The sequence below is a fragment of the Balaenoptera borealis genome (genome assembly GCF_965194805.1).
Source record: "Balaenoptera borealis genome assembly, chromosome: 1".
In the NCBI taxonomy this organism is placed as follows: domain Eukaryota; kingdom Metazoa; phylum Chordata; class Mammalia; order Artiodactyla; family Balaenopteridae; genus Balaenoptera; species Balaenoptera borealis.
The window spans coordinates 184,414,189-184,427,432 of NC_138860.1; the positions used below are offsets into that span (position 1 = coordinate 184,414,189).

The 13,244-nt window shown below is 40.8% G+C and overlaps 1 protein-coding gene across 1 annotated transcript in view; it reads right to left on the bottom strand.

Moving 5' to 3' along the window:
• CFAP107 (cilia and flagella associated protein 107) overlaps positions 1-3,588 on the bottom strand; it is a 100,372-nt gene extending 96,784 nt beyond the window's left edge. Inside the window, exon 1 of the mRNA XM_082382494.1 lies at positions 12-3,588. The gene's annotated coding sequence lies outside the window, so the exon portion shown is untranslated. The remainder of the gene's footprint in view (positions 1-11) is intronic.
• Positions 3,589-13,244: the final 9,656 nt, after the last annotated feature.

The window sequence follows — 13,244 nt, forward strand, 5'->3', positions numbered from 1 at the left end:
TTTTTTTAAACATCTTTATTGGAGTATAATTGCTTTACAGTGTTGTGTTAGTTTCTGCTGTATAACAAAGTGAATCAGCTATATGCATACGTATATCCCCATATCTCCTCCCTCTTGCGTCTCCCTCCCACCCTCCTTATCCCACCTCTCTAGGTGGTCGAAAAGCACCCAGCTGATCTCCCTGTGCTATGCAACTGCTTCCCACCACCTATCTATTTTACATTTGGTAGCCTCCCACTCTTTTTGGATTAACTTTGACCTGTGACCTGACCTGGCTTCTTAAACATAAACACAACATGACCAGTGGGAGCCGGAGGGACCTACTTCCTTAAGGAATACAGGGACCAGGGGGAGTCTTGGGAGATGGGCTTCCCAAAGGCTCAGCAAAAATCAGGCTCAAATAGAGCCCGCAGCTGGGCACCAAGGGAGAGGTCTTGTGCGAGCTGCTCAGGAGTCTTTGGCCTGATCTTTCAATTGTAAAATAGGAGACACACGGTCAGCCTTCCTCCTGTGCATCTGGTCAAGGTGGGCAAAGTGCATCTTATTCCGGTCGGCTGTCCTGACCCCGCTCTGATGCTCCAATCTCCCTGGGGAAAGGCAGCGGAGCCCAAGGTTAACAGGACCCACTCAGAAGCGAGCCCACCTGGGTTGAATCCTGCCTTTTCCACTTACTGGCTCTGTGGTCTTAGGTAAGTTATGTCTGTTCTCTGCATGTCCATTTCCTCTCCTGTAAGAAGGAGATGATTAGAAAACCTGACTGAGGAATTGTGAATAGTGCTGCAATGAACATGGGTGTGTAAACATCCTCTCACTTTTCAAGTCAATTTTGCTGAGCTGTAATAAATAAATATATGCATACATGTGCATATGTAAAAGTACTTAAATCATAAGAATAAGCTTGAGGAATTTTCACAAAACAAGAACACCCAAGTGACCAGCACCCAAACCAGGATAAAGAGCATCTTCTCCATATCACCACCATCCCATCCCCCAGTTACTACACCCACCAGAGGTAACCACAATCCTTCCTTTAACAGCCAAGACTCATTTGGCTGGTTTCTGAATTTTATACAAGTGGAATCATGCAGAGAGTGTTCCTTTATGTCTGGCTTCTTTCACTGAACACTGCTGTACGTTATCTTCCGTGTTGTATGTATCGGTTCATTCATTCTTATTCTGGTATCTCATTCCATTGTATGAATATACCACAACTTTTGTGGTATATTTGGTATATATGTGGCATATTTGTCCTTCTGCTGCTGAGGGACATTTGAGTTTTTGCCAGTTATCACTGCATTGCCTCTTAGCTCCAAACTCACAATTTTTGCCTGCTCTGTGAAAATGGGCTGGAACCTTTCAATGTCTTTCCTTTGTCCACTGGCACCAAAGCATTGTCAAGAAAGAGTAGTGGAGGGACTTCCCTGGTGGCGCAGTGGTTAAGAATCTGCCTGCCAATGCAGGGGACACGGGTTCGATCCCTGGTCCGAGAATATCCCACATGCCGTGGAGCAACTAAGCCCATGCGCCACAACTACTGAGCCTGCGCTCTAGATTCCGTGAGCCATGACTACTGAGCCCACGTGCCACAACTACTGAAGCCCGCGCGCCTAGAGCCCGTGCTCCGCAACAAAGAGAAGCCACTGCAGAGAGAAGCACGCGCACTGCAACGAAGAGTAGCCCCCGCTCGCCACAACTAGAGAAAGCCCGTGTGCAGCAAGGAAGACCCAACGCAGCCAAAAATAAATAAGTTAATTAATTAATTTAAAAAAAAAAAAAAGAAAGAAAGAGTACTGGAAAGACATCTCAGGAGAGAAGGGCTCTGCTTCCTGGTTCCAGGTACTCACACGGCAGGATCCTGCAGACCACGTGGCTTTGCCAGCACCCAGCTTCTGCACTGTGTGAGGAAAAGTGCAACAGAAGGAATTATTAACCATAACAGGGAGTCACAAGAGAAGAAGCAAGAAGTAACGAAAGCTCAAAATAACTGCAGATATAAGGAACAACTATTACCCCTAGGGCTGAGATAGCGCACCCAAAGGAAAAACCCCACTTCTCACCCCACTGGCTTGAGGTCCAGAGCTTGTTGGAGAGGGCCTCATTGAATCAGTTAATAGTTGCTCTGCTGCTGTGCCAGCGGGACTTGATGGCATCTACCCCAACCCTCACCCAAAAAAATTTGCTGGAAATCTGCCCTCCTGGGTGCTATTAAAAGCCCTTCATTCACAGGGAAGTATCTGGCTGGAGGCATTCTGCAGTGAAACTACCCAAGGGGCCTGGAAGGGAAAGCTACTACAAGAGATGCCATCCGAACAGCAGGAGCTGGAGTTGATAAAACCACACATGCTGCAGGACCCGAGGTCTGGGGAAGCCATGCACACTTCAGGAGCTGCGCCTAGAGGAGCTGGTGGAGCAATTTGTGCCCCAGGACATTGCTGAAAACAAAAGAGGCTACCTCGCAATTAGGCTAACAGTTGGGTGTAGCACCAACAGAGGCAGATAGCAGAGAGATCACCGAAAGTCAGAGGGCCCTAAAGAAAAAAAGTCATCCCAAGGCTGCACCCCCTTAGAGCTGCACACTAAGGGAAACAGACTTTACTGGAATATCCATCCAAGTCACTAAACAAATAAGCAAACAATATAAGCAACAGGCCCAGGGAGGAGTGGGGGAGGAATCAATATCCAGCATTGCTACAATGTAATATCTAAAATCTCCAGTTTTCAACAACAGCAAAAAAAATTATGAGACATGCAAAGAAACAGGAAAGTGTGACCATAAGGAAGAAAAAAAAAAAAAAGGCAAGAGAAACTGCCTTTGAGAGCACCCAGATGTCAGGCTTAACAAACACGTCAAAGCAGCAATAATAAATATGTTCAAAGAGCCAAAGAAAATCATGCTCAAAGAAATAAAGGAACATAGGATGACCTTATTTCATATAAAGAATACCAACAAAGAGATAAAAATTATTTTTTAAAAAAGAAGACCAAACTAAAATTATGGAATTGAAAAGTGCGATAACCGAAATGAAATATTCACTAGAGGGGCTCAACAGTAGATTTGAGCTGACAGAAGAAATAATAAGCAAACTTAAAGGTAAACTAATAGAGATGGTGCAATTAGAAGAACAGAGAGAAAATGAAGGAAGAAAAATGAACAGAGAATTCCAAGAAAAGTGGGACATCATGAGGTACACAACCATACAGGTAATGGAAATGCCAGAGGAGAAAAGAGAGAAAAACGATCAGGAAAATACTCAAGGAAATAATGGCTGAAAGCTTCCTAAATTTGATAAAAAAACATTATCCACATCCAAGAAGCTCTAAGTATGATCAACAGAAAGAGATGGTGTCACTGGTAAATTCTGTCAAACACTTAAAGAAGAATTAATTCCAGTTCTTCACAAAATCTTCTTAAAAATAGAAGAGGAAAGAACACTTCCCAGCTTGTTCTATTGAAACAGGAGGGAAGGGGGCAGGGCATAACCTTTAAAAGAATGACATAGCCCAAGGACACAACATAAACTGATTAGAACAAACTATGTCCCAGATGGCTCCACTAGACCCTGAGCCTCAGTATATTCTCATTGTAACACATCATACACTCACTGTAACACAGCAGCACGCTAAATGACACACCCACAGATGCCATGACAGTTTCAAGGCTGACCACAAAGGTCAAAAAGTGGGTGGTAGCCCAATTCCTGGAAATCCCCACCCCTTCCCCAAAATAGCTGGAATACTCCTCCCACTCATTAGCCTATGAAATTACCCACCCCTGTAAAAACCGACAACCCCATACCCTGTTGCCTTTCTCACCTTCTGAGATGGCCCACACTCTGTCTGTGGAGTGTACTTCTCTCTAAATAAATCCACTTCTTACCCATCACTTTGGCTCTCACTGAATTCTTTCTGCGATGAGACATCAAGAACCTGAGCTTCATTAAGTCTGGAGACCAAGTGTGTAATCTCAGTTAAAAGACCGTGGGTTCAAGTCCCATTCTGAGTCACACGGTTTCACTGTGACTCCAGTATTATCCTGATATCAAAGACAAAGACATCAAAAGAAAAGAAAACTATGGACCAATATACATGCAGAGATCCTCAACAAAACTGAATCCAGCAACTTAGAAAAAGGATTAATTACCAAGTGGCATTTATTCCAGTAATGCAAAGCGGATTTAACATGTGAAATTCAATTAATATCAATAGAACACAAGATAAAAACCACATGATCATCTCAGTAGATGCCGAAAAAGCGCTTAACAAAATCCAAAACCCTTTTGTGATAAAAACACTCAACAAACTCAAGACAAAAAAGAACTTCCTGACTAAGGGCATCTATGAAAAAGCCACACCTAACATCATAATTAATGGTGTATATTAGTTTCCATTGCTGCTGTAAAAAAAATTATCATGAACTTAGTGGCTTAACCAATACACACTCATTACCTCACAGTTCTAGAGGTCAGAAGTCCACTCTGGATCTCATTGGGCTAAAATCAAGGTGTCAGCAAGGCTGCAATTCTTGCTGGATGCTCTAGGGCAGAATCTGTTTCCTTGCCACCTTCTAGAGACCACCACATTCCTTGTCTCATAACCCTGAAACCGAGCGGGGCCCTGTGAGGCTCCTGGGCATTGAGCCGTCTTATTTTTTCTCCCCTGTTTCTTGCAGTCAAGACTCCAGCCTCCATGACCTTCCCTGAGTTCCAAAGGGCAGATTCAAACAGTTTTTAATCAAGGAAGGAGCAGCCAAGAAACCACCTGAGGCAAGATTAAAGGGACCAGAGATGCTCATCAAGATTAAGAGACCAGGACTTCCCTGGTGGTCCAGTGGCTAAGACTCTGCCCTCCCAAATGCAGGGGGTCTGGGCTCATCCCTGGTCAGGGAACTAGATCCCGCATGCCGCAACTAAAGATCTTGCATGCCGAAACTAAAGATCCCGTGTGCTGCAACTAAGACCTGGCGGCACAGCCAAATAAATTAATTAATTAAATATTTAAACATAAATAAATAAAGTTTAAAAAGAAAAATTAGGAGACCCGACCACCTGAGCCCCTACACACACCCTAATCTTGTCAGCAACACCACCCTTGGGAAATATTGTTATAAAACTCCTTATCACATCCTCCTGGGTTGGGACACATAGTTTTTTGAGGCAGGAGCCCACTGTGTCCCCCTTTGCCTGGCAAAGTAATAAAGCTATCCTTTTCTACTTCACCCAAAACTCTGTCTCCGAGATTTTATTCGGCACCAGTGCACAGAGAAGCTGAACTTTCAGCATCAGCCCTCTTCCTCCATCTTCAAAGCCAAAGACATAGAGTCCATCTCATGCTGCCATGTCTCTGGTTCTGCCTCCTCGGCCTCCCTTTTCTACTTGCAAGGGTCCTTGTGATTATACTGGGCCCACCCAGATAATCTAGAATAATTTCCCTGTTTTAAACTGATTAGCAACCTGCAACCTTAATTCTCCTTTGCCATGTAACGCACTATATTCTCAGTTTCCAGTATTAGGCTATGGACATCTTTTGGTGGGCGGAGGGCGTTATTCTGCCTACATGTGGTGAATGGCTGAATGCTTTCTCCTTAAGACCAGGAACAAGATGAGGATGTCCACTCTCACCATTTCTATTCAATATTTTACTGGAGGTTCTAGCCAGGGCAATTAGGCAAAAACAAACAAACAGGGAATTAGATAAGTAGGCAGATAGATATACATAGGTAGATGATGATAGATAGATAGATATCAACGGCATCCTGATTGAAAAGGAAGAAGCAAAACTATTTCTATTTGCAGATGACATTATCTTGTATATTATATCTTGAATATATTGTATATTTCCTGGGGAAAGGGATAAATTAGGAGTTTGGGATTAACATATACACACTACTGAGACAGGAAGGGGGCAGGGCACAGCCTTTAAAAGAATGACATAGCCTGAGGACACAACATAAACTGATTAGAACAAACTAGGTCCAAGATGGTTCCACTTGACCCTGAGCCTCACTGTATTCTCATTGTAACACAGCAGCATGCTAAATGACACACCCACAGATGCCATGACAGTTCCAAGGCTGACCACAAAGGTCAAAAAGTGGGCAGTGGCCTAATTCCTGGAAATCCCCACCCCTTCCCCAAAATAACTGGAATACTTCTCCCACTCATTAGCCTATGAAATTACCCACCCCTATAAAAACTGACAGCCCCATACCCTGGTGCCTCTCTTGCCTTCTGAGATGGCCCATACTCTGTCTTCAGAGTGTGTATCTCCCTGAATAAACCTTCTTTCTCTTTACTATGGCTCACTCTTGAATTCTTTCCTGCACAAACCCAAGAACCCATACTTGGCGGCCATCCCTGGGACTCACCTGAGACCTGGGACATGACCATCCTCTCTTGCCCCACTCTCTTTCCTGCAACACGACTATATATAAAATAGATAACCTACCAGGACCTACTGTATAACACAGGGAACTATACTCAGTATTTTGTAATAACCTATAAGGGAAAAGAATCTGAAAAAAGACATATATGTATGTATAGCTGAATCACTTTGCTGTATACTTGAAACTAACAGAACACTGTAAATCAATTATAATTCAATGGAAAAAAAATTCCTAAAGGATCCACTAAAAAGACTATTAGCACTAATAAATGAATTCAACAAGGTGGCAGGGTACAAGACCAATATACAAAAATAAATTGTATCTCTATACTCTAACAGTGAACAATCTGAAAACAAAATTAAGAAAATAATTCCATTTACAATAGCATCAAAAAGAATAAAATACTTAGAAATAAATTTGACAAAAGGTTGCAAAACTTGTAGTCTGAAAACTTCAAAACACTGTTGAAAAAAATTAAAGGGACTTCTGTGGTGGTGCAGTGGTTAAGAATCCGCCTGCCAATGCAGGGGACATGGGTTCGAGCCCTGGTCCGGGAAGATCCCACATGCCGCTGAGCAACTAAGCCCGTGAGCCACAATTACTGAGCCTGCGCTCTATAGCCCATGAGCCACGACTACTGAGCCTGTGTGCCACAACTACTGAAGCCCACGTGCCTAGAGCCCATGCTCCACCACAACAGAAACCACCGCAATGAGAAGCCTGCACACTGCAACGAAGAGTAGCCCCCGCTCGCCGTAACTAGAGAAAGCCCAGGCGCAGCAACGAAGACCCAACGCAGACAAAAATAAATTAAATTAAATTTTAAAAAGAGGTTAAAGAAGACCTAAGTGAATACAATGACATCCCTTGTTTATGGCGAGGAAAACAATGTTGTTAAGATGACAAAACTTGTCAAACTGATCTGCAGATTCAGTGCAATCCCTATCAAAATCCCAGCTTGTCTTTTTTTACAGCAATTGACAAGCTGATCCTAAAATTCATACAGAAACATAAAGGATCCAGAATACCAAAAACAATCTTGAAAAAAAGAACACAGTTGGAAAAAAGAACTCACAACTCCCTATTTCAAAACTTACTACAAAGCAATACAATCAGGACTCTGGGGTACTGACGTAATAAGGATAGATACATGGATCAATGGAATAGAATTGAGAGTCCAGAACCAAACTGTCACGTTTATGGTCAATTCATTTTTGACAAGAATGCCAAGGTAATTCAATGGGGAAAGAATAATAATTGTCCCAGAAGTGGTAGCAGGACAACTGTATCTCCACATGCAAAAGAATGAATTTATATCCTTTCCTTACATTATACACAAATAGTAACTCCAAATGGATCATAGACCTAAATGTAAGAGCTGAAACTGTATATCTCTAAGAAGAAAACAGGAATAAATACTCATGACCTTGGATTAGGCAAAGCTTTCTTAGGCACAACATCAAAAGCACAAAAGACAAAAGAAAAGATGGATGTATTAGATTCCATCAAAATTAAATTTTTGTGCTTTAAAGGACACCACCAAGAAAGTTAAAAGAAAACCTACAAAATGGGAGAAAATGTTTGCAAGTCATATATCTGATAAGTGGCTTATATCCAGAATATATAAAGAACTCATAACTGAATAATAAAATATAAATAACCAAATTTAAGAATGGGCTGTGAAATCCCTGGTTGCCCAATGATTAGGGCTTGGCGCTTTCACTGCCAGGGCCCAGGTTCAATCCCTGGTCAGGGAACTAAGATCCCGTAAGCCGTGCAGTATGCCCAAAAAAAGAAGAATGAGCAAATGACCTGAATAGATACAAACAAGATATATCAATGGCCAATAAGTGTATGTTAAATCCTCAACATTATTAGACATTAGGGAAATTGAAATCAAAGCTACAATGAGATACCACTTCACACCCAAGAGGATGACTATAATAAAAAAGATAGATAGGGACTTCCCTGGTGGTGCAGTGGTTAAGAATCCACCTGCCAATGCAGGGGACATGGGTTCGAGCCCTGCTCCGGGAAGATCCCATATGCAGCGGAGCAACTAAGCCCATGTGCCACAACTACTGAGCCTGCGTTCTAGAGCCCACGAGCCACAACTACTGAGCCCGAGTGCCACAACTACTGAAACCCATGCGCCTAGAGCCCGTGCTCCACAACAAGAGAAGCCACCACAATGAGAAGTCCGCGCACCGCAACGAAGAGTAGCCCCCACTCGCCACAGCTAGAGAAAGCCCATGCGCAGCATTGAAGACCAAATGCAGCCAAAAATTAATTAATTTTTTTAAATTTCAAAAAAAAGATATATCCATACAATGGAATATTATTCAGCTATAAAAAGTAATCAAGTGTTGCTACATGCTACAATGTGGATGAACCTTGAAAACATTAGGTTAAATGAAAGAAACCAATCAAAAAGATCACATGTTGTATAATTCCATTTCTATGAAATGCCCAGAGCAGGCAAATCCATAGAAACAGAAAGTAGATTAGTGGCTGCCTAGACCTGGGTTGCCTAGACTTGTTTTCCATGGGAAGGTAATTCTATTACCAGTTGTTCTGTTATGGTTGGAAGCAGAAATCCTAAACTGTTTTTTCTAATCAGGTATTTTCCATAAAAAATTTCAAGCAGGGGCTTCCCTGGTGGCGCAGTGGTTGAGAATCTGCCTGCCAATGCGAGGGACACGGGTTCGAGCCCTGGTCTGGGAAGAGCCCACATGCCACGGAGCAGCTGGGCCCGTGAGCTACAATTACTGAGCCTGCACGTCTGGAGCCTGTGCTCCGCAACAAGAGAGGCCGCGATAGTGAGAGGCCCACGCATCGGCAATGAAGAGTGGCCCCCGCTTGCCACAACTAGAGAAAGCCCTCACACAGAAACAAAAGACCCGACACAGCCATAAATAGATAAATAAATAAATAAATAAATAAAAATAATTAAAAAAAAAAAAAAATTTCAAGCAGACAGAAAAATTGAAAGAATTTTACCATTAACGTCTGTATTTTCACTACATTGATTCTGCAATTAATATTTTACTATGCTTGGCTTATCACTCCAGAAAGTTTTCTCATGTTCCTTCCAAAGCAATCCTTTCTCCCACCCCACCCAGAGGTTCTGATTTTTTTCCACCATGAATTAGTTTTGCCTATTCCAGAACTTCATATATATGGAAGCATACAATATGTGTTCTTTTGTGTAAGCTTTCTTTCACTCATGGTAATATTTTGAAGATTGATTACTGTTTTTCTGTGTATCATTAGGTTATTCCTTTCCCTTGCTAAGTAGTATTCCATCATATGAATATGTAAGTTTGTTTATCCTTTCTTCTATTTAAGGACTCCTCAGGTGTTTCAAGTTTTTACTATTATGAGCAAAGTTGCCATGAACATTCTTGTCACAGTCATTTTTATAGACATATATTTTTATATATCTTAGATAAATACCTAGGAATGGAATTGCTGGATCATGGAGCAGGTATTACGTTTGATTTTCATAAGAAACTGACTAATCTTTTTCCAACGTGGTTTTACCATTTTGCTCTCTCATCAACAATGCATGAGGGTTCCATTTACTCCACATCTTCACTAACATTCTAAATTATTTTTTGAAGCAAGAATAACATTTCTGGGCTTCCCTGGTGGCGCAGTGGTTGAGAGTCTGCCTGCTAATGCAGGGGACACGGGTTTGTGCCCTGGCCTGGGAAGATCCCACATGCCGCGGAGCAACTGGGCCCGTGAGCCACGATTACTGAGTCTGCGCGTCTGGAGCTTGTGCTCCACAACAAGAGAGGCCAAGACGGTGAAAGGTCCGCGCACCGCGATGAAGAGTGGCCCCGCTTGCGGCAACTAGAGAAAGCCCTCGCACAGAAACGAAGACCCAACACAGCCAAAAATAAAATAAATAAATAAAATGCTGGCTTAACTCCTAGAGAGTTTCATTATGAAAAATAAAAAATAAAAAATAAAAAAATATCATTTCTAACAAAACCTGACAAACTACACAAAAAGAAAACTACAGATATAACTTATTTGTAAATATTTTTTCAAAAATCCCAAACAAATTATTAACAAATAGAATCCAAGAGCATATTAAAATAATTATTCATCATGACCAAGAGGGATTTATTTCAGGAATACAAGGAGTTTTGATATTAGGAGATTTATTAACAGAATTTACATATTAAAGATCTCAAAAGAAAATTATTGAAGAGGCATTAATAGAACCTAATATCCATTTTTCATAAAAACATTTAATAAAAGAGAAATCAGCAAATACGTCTTTAAAAAGATTTTTCTAAGTGGGGAGAAATATTAGAAGTATTCCCACATCTAGGAAATTAGGAACATGATAAGAATGCCCATTATTGCACCTCTACTTAATTTTGCATTCAAAGGATTAGCCTACGCAATTTTGGAAGAATTTTTAAATTAGATACATGAAAATTGGAATGAAGGAGAAATAAAGTTATTACTTTGCAGATGACATAAATGTATATCTAGAAAATCCAAGAGAATCAACAGGAAAATGACAACCAACAATAATGGTAAGGTAGCAGAGTACAGAATGATATACAGAAATTAGGAGCACTTACATATGGAAAAAAAAACCCAACTAGTTAGAACGTACAATAGAAAAATAGTCTCTATAACAGCAACAAGAAAAAGACAATCAAGAGGTAAACATAATAAGAAATGTGTGAAAAAAAATCTACAATAAGAACTCCAAAATACTACTAAAGAACACAAAAGAAGACTATATAATATGTTCTTGGATAGGAAGACTCAATATCATAAAGTTGCCAATTTCCTCTGGTATAATTTTTAAACTTAATAAAATTCCAACAAAAAGACCAATATACTTTTCCCCCTGAAATTTATAAAATCTGATATGGAATCTCAAGTGGAAAATAAAGAAGCAAAATTATCCAAGAAATTCTGAAAAAGAAGATAGGAGGAAACTGGCCAGGCCAGTTTTGAAAACTGGAAATATGTTTTGAAAATATGTTTTTTGAAAACATATTTCAAAACCTTCATAATTAAAATAAGGTAAATATGTGCTTTTAAACAAATGATCTAGGATCATTTAGGTAACTAAGTGAAAATAAATAAAATTGGGCCCATATTGAATGCTGTACACCAGTGTAAGCTCCAATGGAGCAAATTTATACACTTTTAAAACAAAAATTATAAAACCACCAGAAGAAGATATGGAAGAATTTTCTTATAACTTTGGAGAAGAAAAAGTAATTTCCACTATGCTTAAAAATACAGAAATCACAAAAGAGAAGATTGATGACTTCAATGACATAATAGCACTTATTTACATGCAAGTAACTGGTCATGTGTTCACAGTAGCTATCTCTGGGTGGAGGGACTTGGAGTGACTTTTATCTTTTTTACCTATCAATTTTTCTAATTTTTCAGTAGTGATGATTTATTATTTATGTAATTTAAGAGACAAAAGTTCTTCAAAAGGTTGAAACAGAAGCAATGGCAGCACTTCTGGGTCTCTAAATCCAAACTGTCATGTTCCCTAAAAATCAACCACTGGTCCAGAGAGTAGACTGATAGGACCCCTCAGCCCTTTCTTTGAGGGATTCATTCTTTCATTGGCCCATTTATTCAACAAATACTTACTAAGCTCCTACTACGTCCCAGACACTACACTGTATAGGAATCAGGTTGGAACTCCATGAGAAACAATACAGTGTGGTGTTGAAGAGTGAGGTCTCTGGAACCAGCTCCAGCCTTGACCAGCTGTGTGACCTAAGATAAATTAACTCACCTCTCTGAGCCTCAGTTTTCTTATCTGTGAAAAAGGGACACTAATAATACTCAGAACTAAATGAATGTCCAATGTTAAAACACTTCAAACAGGGAATTCCCTGGTGGTCCAGTGGTTAGGACTCCATGCTCTTACCACCGAGGGCCCAGGTTCAATCTGCAGTTAGGAAACTAAGATCCCGCAAGCCATGCAGTGCAGGAAAAAAAACAAAAAACTTTAACAGACTTAAGCACTTTGGAAAACCATTTGGCAGAATCTTTTAAAGCAGAACATTCTCCTAGAAGCTAACAGAAAGTATCCAGGTGATCACCAAAAGACATAAAAATGTCCCTAAAGTCATCGTTTGTAATAGGCCAAAACTAGAAACAAAATCCCAAATGTTCATCCAGAGTAAAATGGACGACTCCCGTATATCCATACAGGGGAATATTATACAGAAATGAAAATGGACAAACTACAACAATATGGATGAACCTCCTAAACACAACGTTTCCGCAAAAGAATGAATACTGTATGCTTCCACTTATACAAAGTTCAAACAGGTAAGACTAGTCTATGACGTTAACCCTTGAACATGCACAATGCTGGCTTCTGGATGCTGGTCACGTTCTTCTTCTTCAGCCGGGCGTTGGTTACATAGGTGTGTTCCCACACTGAGTAGATGAAAGATGCTCGCTCAGATCCTGCAGGTAAAGGAGGGCGATATGCCAACAGGCAAGGCAAGTGGGTACAAGACAAGGACACTTTGTACACAAGATGCTCATCAGCTTCACCAAGGAGCTTGCTTACTCCCATTTTTCTAGGAACAGGCAACTCCCTCGGTCCTACTTTTATGTTTCTATTTTTGACAGAGAGTACGTGCAGAACAACATTTCTTTAAGAAAAACCATAGCGCGCATATGATAAAAACAGCAACAGCCTACAACCTCAGCGTTGGGGGCAATAGGGAGCAGTGGGGTTCGGAGCAGCTGGACAGCGTATGTTCTGCTTACAGGATGCTCATAGCACCGTGTAATTTATGACAACAGAAATAGGAAATAACCTAAATGTCCAATGATAGAGAAA